General features: G+C 42.5%; 1 protein-coding gene across 5 annotated transcripts in view; it reads right to left on the bottom strand.

Annotated features, from left to right (window-relative positions):
* Positions 1-13,838, bottom strand: part of daam1b (dishevelled associated activator of morphogenesis 1b) — a 65,698-nt gene that overhangs the window by 32,899 nt on the left and 18,961 nt on the right. The gene's annotated exons all lie outside the window — the stretch shown is intronic.

Genomic DNA, 13,838 nt, shown 5'->3' with positions numbered 1-13,838 from the left:
CAATTTGTGTGAATTTCATCACGGCAACTCATGTGAATCAGTAGTGTGTATGGCCCCCATGTGCCTGTATACACTCCGTCTGGGCATGCTCCTGATGATTCTGCGGATGGTGTCCTGGGGGATCTCCTCCCAGACCTGGATCAGGGTATCAGTGAGCTCCTGGACAGTCTGTGGCGCTACTTGGCGGCGGTGGATGAACCGGTACATAACGTCCAGAAGTTCTCAATTGGATTCAGGTCTGGAGTATGTGAGAGTCAGTCAATGGCATCAATGCCTTCGTCAACCAAGAACTGCCTACACTCTCTGGCTACATGAGGCCAGGCAATGTCCTGCACCAGGAGGAACCCTGGACCCACTGCACCAGCGTAAGGTCTGACGACGGGTCTGAGGATTTCATCCCGGTACCTAAAAGTAGTCAGGGTAACATTGGCTACTACATGGAAATCTGTGCAACCATTCAGTGATATGCCTCCCCAGACCATCACTGACCCACTGCCAAATCATGCTGGATGATGTTGCAGGCAGCATAATGTTCACCACGCAAACTCCAGACTCTTATCACATGTACTCAGTGTGAACCTGCTCTCATCTGTGATGAGAACGGGGCGCCAATGGCAGACCTGACTTTTCTGGTGTTGTCTGGCGAATGCCAATCGACCTGCATGGTTCTAGGCTGTGAGCACAGGTCCCACTAGAGGACGTCGGGCCCTCATGCCCCCCATGGAGTCTGTTTCTAACAATTTGGTCAGAAACATGCACACCAGTTGCACGCTGGAGGTCATTTTGTAGGGCTCTGGCAGCGCTCCTCCTGTTCCTCCTCACACAAAAGAGCAGATATCGGTCCTACTGCTGGGTTGATGGCCTTCTACGGCCCTGTCCAGCTCCCCTTGAGTAACGGCCCATCTCTTGTATCTCCTCCATGCTCTTGAGACTGTACTGGGAGACAAATCAAACCTTCTTGTAAAAGCACATATGGATGTACCATCCTAAAGGAGCTGGACTACCTGTGCAACCTGAATGGACTGCAGGTACAGCCTCATGCTACCAATAATGACAAGGACACTAGCAAAACACAAAGCTTGAGAAGAATCAGTCAGGAAGGATAAGGAGAAAGCAATTGTCTATGGCCACCACCTGCAAAACCATTCCCTTTTGGGGGGTTGTCTACACACCCCTGTTAAAATGGCAGGTTTTTGTGATGTAATTTTTTTTTTGACAAAGATGAATCATGTCAACTTTTTCCACTTTTAATGTGACCTATAATGTGAACAATTCAATTGGAAAACAAACTGAAATCTTTGAGAAAAATAAAAGAATACTTACAATAACCTGGTTGCATAAGTGTGCACACCCTCTTATAACTGGGGATGTGGCTGTGTTCAGAATTTACCAATCACATTTAAACTCATGTTAAATATAGGTCATTACACACCTGCCATCATTTAAAGTGACTCTGATTAATCACAAATAAAGTGCAGCTGTTCTAGTAGGACTTTCCTGACATTTTCTTAGTTGCATCTTAGAGCAAAAGCCATGGTCTGCAGAGAGCTTCCACAGCATCAGAGGGATCTCATTGTTAAAAGATATCAGTCAGGAAAGGGTACAAAAGAACTTCCAAAGCATTAGATATACCATGGAACAAGGTGAAGACGGTCATCATCAAGTGGAGAAAACATGGCACAACAGAGACATTACCAAGAACTGGACGTCCCTCCAAAATTGATGAAAAGACGAGAACAAAACAGGTCAGGGAGGCTTCCAAGAGGCCTACAGCAACATTAAAGGAACTGCAGGAATTTCTGGCATGTACTGGCTGTGTGCTACATGTGACAACGATCTCCCGTATTCTTCATATGAATGGGCTATGGGATAGGGTGGCAAGACGGAAGCCTTTTCTTACAAAGAAAAACATCCAAGCCCGGCTGAAGTTTGCAAAAACAAAGTCCCCGAAAAGCATGTGGGAAATGTGTTATGGTCTGATGAAACCAAGGTTTAACTTTTTTAATTCCAAAAGAAATATGTTTGGCACAAAAACAACGCTGCACATCACCCAAAGAACACCATACCCACAGTGAAGCATGGTGGTGGCAGCATCATGCTTTGGGGATGTTTTCTTTAGCTGGAACCGAGGCCTTAGTCAGGGTGGAGGGAATTATTAACAGTTCCAAATACCAGGCAATTTTGGCACAAACCTTCAGGCGTCCGTTAGAAAGCTGAAGATGAAGAGGAATTTTACCTTTCAGCACGACAACGACACAAAGCACACATCCAAATCCACAAAAGCATGGCTTTACCAGAAGATTAACATTTTGTAATGGCCCAGCCAGAGCCCAGACCTGAATCCAACTGAACATCTGTGGGGTGATCTGAAGAGGGCTGTGCACAGGAGATGTCCTCGCAACCTGACAGATTTGGAATGATTTTGCAAAGAAGAGTGGGCAAAAAGTTTAGTAAAGTTCAGTCTCTGACAAGTATACACCCCTACTATGGACACATACTGTAGATCAACTGTCATTTTTGTTTTGGTTCTACATTCTGTAAGATACTTTGTGCTATTTTTCATGCGGTGTCATGTCTGTAACACTTGAATTATCCATACAGACAAAAATACATATTTTTGTATTATTTGAGTCCTCTTGAAATCTACAGTATGCGTGCCAGCCGTCTCAGTGGGTTGCTATGGATAACATCTACAATAGCTCTTTGAGCTTGTATCAGATTTCATGTCCACTGAGCAAATGCCTCTAGCCATATACTAGTGTAGAACTAGAGATTTTCTGACAGGTTTGAGACATGGGTAGAGATGCCCACCTCAGTCAGAGCAGCTGAAAGGTTTGGCCTTAAGAGAAACAGCCAATAACAACATAAGATGGTTGATAAACAACACACAGGCCTCTGCTAATGTCTGTCTACACAAAAAAGGTGCATTCTAAGCAATGCTCTGTGGGGATATGCAAGCTGAGGACATCAATGAAGCTGTTGTTGATAAAGGACTGCCCCACCAACTCCGCATTTCAACAAGATCCGAAAGTGTAGCATACTCTTCAGAAAAAGTAGGGACCGCACACCTGTGTAGAGTATAGGTATAAAGACAGGCAGGTGAGAGAGTGGTGGTATGGTATATCAGGCCAGCTGGTTGAGCCATGAACACTTGTTGGGAAAAACACAGAAGGGTTTGTCCTTACCTTAGTGAATGTGTCAGTGTAGCCCAGATAATGAGTTGTAAAGTCAAGGCACAGGACAAGGAAACATTCTAGAAAGGGCAGTCCTGAGTGGTCAAGTTATACCAAGGGGGCTCATTTCCTCCCAGGGGTCATGGTTGGTTGGCCACACAACAGCAGCACAGCTGAACCTCAAAGTCTCAGCTAATCAAACCCTGGAGATGAATTCCAGCTGCCCACTCTCTTTAAGATTTTCAGACTACACTTAGTCCTGCCTTCGGAGGGCTCTTTTAACCCCCTATCAGTGGGACCTGTGACCTTTGAACCAAAGGAGTGCAGTTGCACCATGTCACATATAAGAACACAAACATGTGGCTTAGTTGGCCAAGCATGTGATTCTAATGCCATGGTTGTGGATTTGATTCCCACAGTGGGCCAATACCAAAATAAATTATGAACATGGATGTACTCACTACTGTAAAATGCTCTGGAAGCTCCCTGACTCCTGCCTCCTGCCCCCTGCCCCCTGCCCCCTACTTTCAATATACCAGAGGTGGAAAAAGTACAAAGTAAAAGTACTCGCCAAGTTTGTGAAGTTCCTGAATTAGAGCAAAATGACCAAAGAAACAGTGTTCATAACTAACCAGTGACATTAAGTGGACATTTACACTCTTCCTTTTTATTTAACTGATCACGGGTTAGTTTACCAGTGATCAATCACTGGTTAGTTTTAGATACCTCCCTAAAGTGGTGAACACAGCCAAACCCAGTTGAGTACTTTCTGTACCTCTGCAATAAACACCTTGCAAAAAACAATAAATATTTTTACCTGTATAGAAAAGAAGCATCACTGAATGTCCTTCAAAAAAAGTGAAGCCCTGACACAGATCATGACCAATAACAGAGAAGAGAACAAAACATCCTGTCTGATCACCATCCTGTCAAGGGATGCCATGCTTTTCCTGACTACAGCACTGCATCAAGACATTACATATGGGCATGGGTCATGGAGAGATGGATCAAGCTCTTCCATCCAGCAGCAAAATTAAGACCTTAAATAATCGCTGCTCCAAGGCTCCAAGGAAAGAGTGCAGGTGCATGTTTAAAGCAGACACATCATGAAACTCTTATCAATGTGGATAAGAGTTCTATCCAGTGCTTGAAATGGGCCGGAACGGTCTTCAAAATTCTAGGCAAACAACGTTCCGGTTCCTTTTTTGGCAAAAGTGCAAGTTGAAACAAGCCTTGTTAACACATACATTTTGATGAACATAGCCTAACATGTGATTTGGCATTTCCTGCCCTTATTTTAGCCCGAGCCAAGAGCTAGTTCTATCTGTAAGTGGGTCAGATAACTTTTTTTTACCCTGATATAGCTTACATGTGGTTTGTAAAATTGTGCAGTTACACATCATAGCGATAGTATATTATATGGTGGGATATACTACACTTTAAAGACAGCTGCCTGCGCTCTAGGTTGCCAAAATCAGTCAGTAGATGTTATGGGAATAATGAATGTAAAACACAGCCATTTGTTTATATCATTTATCGTTTCCTGAAAGTACACAGAACACTGAGATTAATATCATCTTTTTTTTCAGCCACCATGACACAAAGCATTTCCTTCATCTACTTCACCTTCTCCTGGCTTGCGGACTGGTGGGGTGTGTTGCCACAGCTACCTGATAAACAGAACTAGAAACAAATCTTTACCAACTTGAAGAGGATGTTTTATACTCCTATATTGATAGTGCACTCTGTTTCAGCCATTCTACATCTATATAATTACTTCACATCCACAACATTCCAAAAGTTGGCCAATAAGGCATTTGAAAGTGTAGGTTTTAAAATAAAATGCCACCAACTACAGTTCCAAAAAGATTGATGGAGCTCTAAACATGGGCTTGTGCAACGTGCCATACATTTATTTTATTGTTTTCCTGAAATTATATATGTATACGGTGAAAGCTGAAGTCTTTACCTAACTAGTTATGTAAATATAGTCAATGTTGGATTTCCAGTTTTTCCACCACCGATATGTTTGTCTGAGACATGATGATGATGATGACAGTCCTCCATTTGGGTGTTCATATGTAATTTGACCATTTGCCAAGTTTACCAATTGCAGAGGGAGCAAAAATGATCAAGGATGTAGGGGCCAATTAGGCCCTCCAGTGGCCCCTTCTAAGAATAGTGCAGCTTAAAGATTTATGGAATCAAAAATGTACGATGTTAGGTTTCTCATCATAAAGCTCTGTTAAAAAGAGAGATAGAAAATTCTAATTTTGTGCCTGCTTATTTCATTAGAAATCATCAATGAATTGCATCATTCAGGTCAGTTTGTCCTAGTTGATGTGTTTATTAAACCCCAATCCACTTGGAAGTCACCCTCTGAGTTTAATCAGCAACATGTGACTATGGCCAGGGGTTGGTTTGAGATTCACAGCTGGTAATGACTTCAAGATCAGTGTGTATTTGGAGGAACTTGAATGCGGTGATCATGTGATTGTTGTTTCCTTTTAAATGAGTTCGGAAAACGTGGCACCAGTTTCCCTAGGGAACAAAGTTAGTTTGGACCCCTGTTATTTGTATATGACAAGATGTGATGGGCTCAACAAAGATGTTCTGAGTCATTGATCATTTGTTCTTAGAAGGCCAAACAAGCTGCTCTTATCACTGTAAATGGCTGTATATTATCCTGTGATCTATTCTCCCAGAGTTCCAATAACATCACCAGTCAAAACAAACAGAAAAATAAACATAGTCATATAATCTAGGAACAGAGGAAGCCATAGCCAGGGAAGAAAAGACAACAAGGTATAGTTCACACAAATTGCAAAATATCTATGCCTTCACTACCCTGTAGGCAGTCTGTGTAGTAAGTATGAAAGAAACGTGGTCCTTTGTGGAGCATGGCCTGGATACGATTGCCACTGGGTCCATATGGTAACAGATACATGGATGAGGGTTAATCGCAGTTAATATGAATCAGATAAATGGAACATATTTGATTTTGCTTTAAATGTTTTATTGTATTCAATATAAAAATAAACCATTAAAAATGTTTGACAATATGGGTATACATTCCATATAGCTGCACGCCTTCTCCCACTACTCAAGTTATGGGTCAGCACAACACAACCGCTAGGCACTATGGTACCACATACATTGGATGCAATTTGGAATGTAATTATGGTGCCAAATTGTCCAAAGACGAAGGGGAAGGGTTGCCAGATGTTTTTTAATTTAGTACATTTTTTGCTAAGCAAACACCAATATTTGTAAAAATCCATGTTTTATCTACTTGGCCACTGTTCCAAAACAATTTTCGCTCCACATGTCCAAAAGCTCATTTGTCGTTCTGAGTATCTCATTTAGGTTGCTTAAAAGATTTTGAAAAGTAAGCATGGAAAATGCTAGTATCAGTACTATACTTTTAAAAATAGACTGCTTACACAGGTACAAAACAAATATGTAATACTGTAATTCGGGTTACTGCCCTGTAATAGCACCCAGATCAAAACAGGTTCTTATTAAACAACGGTAGTTATGTTTAAATTACATAAATGCTTTAAACCCAAACAGCACACTTGAGCAAGATTACGCAGCAGCCACCCTCTTCTGAGCACATTCACAGGAATGTATATTTTCTGACACAGCCGTCTGTATATCCTTGACCAGCCGTCTCTGCAGCTGCCTGCATTCAAGCAGCCTTAAACTCTAGGACATTAAACGGGAAAACATTTAAAGTTGAAGCTGTCCTTGACCACTTCAGTCCATAACTGTATCCTACATATTTTCTACAAGACCAAGAGAACTGAGATGCTACATCGGGGAAAATGTAGAGGTTTGTGAGGCCAACGAAATGGATGTGGGTTTGCAAATCTGTGTGTGCGTGTGTGTAATTATTCCAACCCCTCTCTTCCCATTTCTTTAAGCCATACCTAAAGATGATTCGTCTTCTTAGAAAGAAAACAATCAAGAAATCCATATAAGACCAGGGACAGAAAAACTTAGACAAACTTAGAGAGTGTAAACAAATTAGGGGAGGCAGATCAACAGTCATGCTGCTGTAATCTCAGAAGTTTAAGAATCAGAGGTTTTGCACATTTACAGTTCCATTTCAACTGTGACTCGAGCTCTTGAACTTTTCCAATCTGTAAGGTTGTGTGGGATGGCCCACACAAAGATTTTTCAGGGGAAGATGGTTTGGTTTCCCTTGTCAAGACTGGATCACATTACACTTTTATTTTGGAGGGCTCAACGGCACAGACCACTTCCACATAACACCTTCCAGCTACTGTCACCTCACATTACTTGTTCTCCCTCATACTGTACCACATCATTACTTGCAGTGCTATCGCACACACACTATTCTGCAACATGACCATAACTGATTCCCTTCCAATAGCTTATCGCCACTATATATGGACTCTCGACCATCACACCTACATGAGCATGTTGGACATCCCATTCCAAAACCATTAATATGGAGTTGACCCCTCAGCTATGACAGCTGCCAATCTTCTGAGAAAGGCTTTCCACAAGAATTGAGTGTCTCTCTGGGAATTTGTGCCCATTTAGCCAAAAGACCATTTGTGGTCAGGGACTGATGTTGGACAAGAAGGATGGCTCACGATTGCTGTTCCACATCATCCTAAAGGTGTTCAGTGGGGTTGAGGTCAGGTGTCTGTGCAGACCACTCAAGTTCCTTCTCCCCAAACCTGTCAAACCATGTCTTTATGGAACCCGCTTTGTGCACAGGGGCACAGTCATGCTGAAACAGGAAAGGGCCTTCCCCAAACTTTTGCCACAATGTTGGAAGCACCCAGTTGTCTAAAATGTCTTTGTATCCTGTAGCATTTATGCATTCCGGTATTTAGTGTTCTCCTGACATCCGCCACACTCAGATTTGTCCATCAGACTCATCATTCCAGAGAACACGTTTCCACTGCTCCAGAGTTCCAATCCAGCCAACGCTTGGCATTGCGCATGTTGATGTGAGGCTTGCATTTTTGTGAAGCTCCGAACGCACAGTTCTGATATTGCATCCAGAGGCAGTTTGGAACTCTGTGGTGAGTGATGCAACAGATTGGTGATTTTTATGCTCCATCCTGCTCTGTGAGTTTGCGTGGTCTACCACTTTGTGGCTGGGCTGTTGTTGCTCCTAGAGGCCTCCACTTCACAATTATAGCACTTACAGTTGACAAGGGCAGATCTAGTTGGGCAGAATTTACACAAACTGACTTGTGGCAAAGGTGGCATCCAATGACAGTGCCACATTTCAAGTCACTGAGCTCCTCAGTACTGCCCAGTGTACTGACAATGTTTGTCTATGGATATTTGACTAATTGGTGGATTTTAAGCACCTGTGAGCAATGGGTGTGGTTGAAACACCTGAACTCAATAATAAGTAGGGGTGTCCACATACTTTTGTCCATATAGAGTATGTCTACTCCTGACTTGAAGAACACCAATATGGCACAACTTTATTTTTGAGCTTGCACAATTTCACACTAAAGAGTGGTTAGGCGTGCCTAATTATATAATGTGAGTTTCTTTATGTCTGGTTTAGCAACTTGACAGATATACATTTGAAAATTTTCATTATAAACTGTTTAACTGTTACTGAGCGTAATTTATTCCAAAACGTCAGGATGGATTTGTTAATTGGATATTCTTTATTGTTGTATTATTTCAAAGTGGAATAAGAGCTTATTTTTCAAGTCACAAGTGAATCCCAAAGTTACAAAGAAATGAAATGGCATCCTATTTTGTCCTCTATCTGTAAGATATATCAAGACACCACATTAACTTCGGCTCTCTCTATATTCACCTTTTGCGTTTCCAGGAATTCAACTTAAATTAACAAGTGGCTCTGGTGGTGTGCATGCACACAGAATAAGTATTGTTCAAGTCCAACATGATGGAATATAATGTTGCAGATAAAGTTTGGAATTACACAATTTGATGAAAACATCCAAAGATCTCCTTGTTTTTAGAGTTTTTATTCATAGTTTCTGTTCACTGGCACTGCATAATGAGAAACTCTATCGCTGATTGGGGCAGGTTTCTCCAAACCATTTGAAATTGGCATAGAAGCGTCTATAGCGTTTTGTTTAAATAAAGGGGATTTCAGCAACTCTGAATGCATACAGATCTCAGCAGTTCTGCGTGCAAAAGTAACAAAGTACTTATGAATGTGTGTGTTTGGTTTCATGATAGTGGAGCAGTGTCTCTAACGCATGAATGTCACATGGGCAATGGCCCAGGGGGCTCATGGGAGCGGTGTACAAGATCCTTCTCAGATTACTGGTTTAACATAAACAGAGAAGGACAGAGAGACAAATACAGAGGAATGTGGCTATAATGACTATCGGGGAAAACACATATGCATGAAAGGGTGACTTTAACTGAGAACTAATCAGTGATCATCACAGTTTTATGACCTTGAAAGAGAATTTCCCACTTATTTGTCTAATCAACTTGGATGGTTTGTAACTCCCCGCTTGTTTATAGTCAAGGTTGGCCTCAGCAGCTTTGCACTAGAAAGTTACCTGGCAACTGTCAGCTCAGCATATTCTTTACCATGAGAGCTATTACCGGATACTAGAGTATGTTATACTCTATGTGAGGAACAGTAGGAAGTAGGGAGTCTGTTTATCTAAAGACTGTGTAGTCTTCCAGAAAGAATGAGATGAGTGTACTTTATATGATATGGTGTGTGTTTGTATTTCACAGCTACAGTGCGTTTCTGAGTGGAGCCCTCCATGTGGTACATGGTAAAGTTTGTTTAGTTGAACACAAAGTCAGCCATAAAAAGCCAGCCCTAGTCATTCCACAACAGGGACATAATAAACACAGTGAATTTGCCAAAGTGGTCACAAATTTGGTTATCGGGGAAACTCCACACAGGGTTCAAATTCCACACTCCCTCCTGACTGGGGTAATTGAGGGAGGGAATAATGAAGAACTAACTGAAAGACAGGTAGGGTTGTCAAACTTGTTCTACAGACAGCAAGATCAGTCATCCAGCCCCCACTCTAAACATTACTGCAACGTGTTTGCACTGCTTTCAAAAGAATGTAAAAAGAAGGGCAGGTTTACTGTACAGATGCTTAAACATGTCAAAAGTGCATATGTCATTCACAGTTCTCCCAAGTAGAAAATAATTAAAATAAAAAAAATAAACATTAAAATGTATGTAGTCTTTTTTAAACTTTCATGTTTTCAATCAATCAAATTTATTTATAAAGCCCTTTTTACAACAGCAGTTGTCACAAAGTGCTTTTACACAAACACCGGCCTTAAACCCCAAGGAGCAAACAACAGTATAGTTTTGAATTTCAGTGGCTAGGAAAAACTCCCTAAGAAGGCCGAAATTTAGGAAGAAACCTAGAGAGGATCCAGGCTCAGAGGTGTGACCAGTCCTCTTCTGGTTGTGCTGGGTGAGATATTAAGAGTCCAATTGGAATAATTTATAAATGCATGTGGGCTAAATCCAGAGTCTATTTGACTAGGTCAAAAGTATGACCAGATGGACAAGGACAGGGACAGCAACGAGCCCCCCAAACCAGGTACTCCGGAGGTGTGGACCAGGACATCATGTCCTCCTAAAGTTTAAAACGGGAGGAGGCTGTGAAAATTCAGAAAATGCATTCCTCATATCAACAACGATTTATGGTGGATTAGGAGAACTTAGTGGGGAAGGAGAACTGACCCTACTCCCCCAGCACAATAGTATAGCAGTGTAAGACCTTGGGACTGAGACGGGGGGGTCCGGCGACACTGTGGCCCTACCCAGGGTAGGCCTCGGACAGGGCCCAACAGACAGGAAATCAATCCACCCACATTGCCAGGCATCAACCAAAGGGACACCCACCAACCGCAACCACCGTGAATGAGGGCAGTATATTGCCAGCAGAGTACAGCCCAATTGCACAATTGTGCAACAGATATACAACAACAAGCCAGTGACTCTTCCCCCGAAACGCATTGGAGGGAGGGCATCCCAGTGGCGATGAGAGCCCACCTGGCAAGACAGCAAGGGTGGACAGTATCAAGCCTTCTGGTCACCTTCACGCCCCCGGGCCAGGCTACACCTAATCATAAACCATGCTGTAGAGATTAGTTTTTAGTAGACACTTTAACGTTTGCCCTGAGTTTGCATTTCTAACCTTAATTGGCAGATCATTCCACAGTAGTGGAGCTCTATGAGAAAAGGCCCTGCCTCCGACTGTTTGCTTAGAAATTCTAGGTACAATTAAAAGGCCTCCATCTTGCGATTGTAGGTTACATGTAGGTATGTATGGCTGGATCATTTCAGCAAGGTAAGTAGGAGCAAGTCCATGTATTGATTTATAGGTTAACAGTATAACCTTAAAATCAGCCCTAACCCTAACAGGCAGCCAGTGTAAGGACGCTAGTACAGGAGTAATGTGTTCTAGTTAAGATTCTAGCAGCCGTGTGCAGCACTAATTCAAGTATATTTATTGATTTGTCAGGGTAACCGGAAAGAAGAGCATTGCCGTAATCTAGTCTAGAAGTAACGAAAGCATGGATACGTTTTTCTGCATCATTTTTTTGATAGAAAGTTTCTGATTTTTGCAATGTTTCGAAGATCAAAATAAGCAATTCTTATGTTCATCAAAGGAGAGGTCAGGATCAAGGGTAACGCCAAGGTTTTTTAGGATACGACCATGCAGCCGTCGAGGTTCACAGTGAGATCACAGTGAGATCACAGTGAGATCAAACCATTGACACCTGGTCAGGGATTTTCAGGACATTCTCAGGACAACTGAGATTTTGAGGACCATAGCTATTTAAGGAGTCAGTTATTTGTTTTCTAATGGTGATGATCTTTTCATCAAAGTAGTTCATGTATTCATTACAACTAAAGTGAAGACCCACTTCACTTGTTGAGCTTTGCTTTTTTGTTAACTTTGCAACTGTATCGTAGAGAAATTTTGGATTGTTCATAAGCTGATCGAGCAGACGTGAGTGATTTTCAGTATTGTAGTGTACTGTCTATCCAGGCTAGTCTGAATACTTCCAACTTGGTGGAGCGCCACTTTCGCTCCAATTTTCTGGAGGCTTGCTTAAGTGCTCTAGTATTGTCTGTGTACCAGGGAGCAAGTTTCTTGTTGTGCATTTCTTTTGTTTTTAGTGGTGCATGTATATCGCGGTGTTGAGTTTAGATCCTCAATTTGATCATTTACAGATTTATTTCCTCTGTTGTTAATGAGCGAACTTGTAAGAATATCAAGGAATTTCTTTGTAGTCAGAGAATTTATAGTACGGCTTTTGAAACTCATTGATTGCAGAGCAAGTGGATTTCTTGTTTTAACAGTTAATGTAATAAGACATCTCTCATCTTCATCCGCTTATCCGGTATCGAGTTGCGGGGGCAGCAGCGTGCCTGGAACACCTCCCTAGGGAGACGTCCTGGGGGCATCCTTACCAGATGCCCGAACCACCTCAACTGGCTCCTTTCGATGCAAAGGAGCAGCAGCTCTACTCCGAGTTCCTCACCGATGGCTGAGCTTCTCACCCAATCCCTAAGGGAGAAGCCAGCCACCCTTCTGAGAAAACCCATTTCAGCCGCTTGTACTCGCGATCTTGTTCTTTCAGTCATGACCCAGCCTTCATGACCATAGGTGAGGGTAGGAACGAAAATTGGCCGGTATATCGAGAGCTTTGCCTTCCGGCTCAGCTCTCTTTTCGTCACAACGGTGCAGTAAAGCGAATGCAATACCGTCCCCGCTGCTCCGATTCTCCGGCCAATCTCCCACTCCATTGTCCCCTCACTCACGAACAAGACCCTGAGATACTTGAACTCCTTTACTTGGGGTAACGCCTCATTCCCTACCAGTAGGAAGCACTGCATCGGTTTCCTGCTGAGAACCATGGCCTCAGATTTAGAGGTGCTAATCCTCATCCCAACCGCTTCGCACTCGGCTGCAAACCGGTCCAGTGAGTGCTGAAGGTCTCAGACCGATGATGCCTTCAGGACCACATCATCCGCAAAAAGCAGAGATGAGATCCCCAGCCCACCGAACTGCAACCCCTCCCCACCCCGACTATGCTTCGATATCCTGTCCATAAAAGTTACAAACAGGATTGGTGACAAAGCGCAGCCCTGGCAGAGGCCAACCCCCACCTGGAACGAGTCCGACTTACTACAGAGAACACAGCTCTCACTTTGGACGTACAGGGATTGGATAGCCCTCAGAAGGGACCTCCTCACCCCATACTCCCGCAGCACCTCCAACAGTATCTCCTGGGGGACACTGCAATAAGACAGTGATCTGATAATCCAGGATTTTTGGGGGAAATTATTAGATCTACAATATCTATTTCTCGTGACAGGACTAAATCTAAGGTGTGATTGTGGCAATGTGTTGGATCTGAGACATGTTGGATAAAATCCATTGAGTCAATTATGGCTTCAAAGGCTTTTTGAAGAGGATCATTGGACTTTTCCATATGAATATTGAAATCGCCAAAAATTTGAATACTATCTGCCATGACTACAATGTTAGACAAGAATTCTGGAAACTCATTGAGGAACATCGTGTATAAATAGTAGCTATGTAAAACGATTTATCGGCCTGGTTAACTTTCATGTGTAAATCAGTGATGTGTTTGAGAGTACATTTATATTTACTGCCATAAATA

The sequence above is a fragment of the Esox lucius genome, chromosome 18, assembly GCF_011004845.1.
Source record: "Esox lucius isolate fEsoLuc1 chromosome 18, fEsoLuc1.pri, whole genome shotgun sequence".
Lineage (NCBI taxonomy): Eukaryota > Metazoa > Chordata > Actinopteri > Esociformes > Esocidae > Esox > Esox lucius.
This window is presented reverse-complemented; position numbering and strand designations above follow the sequence as displayed.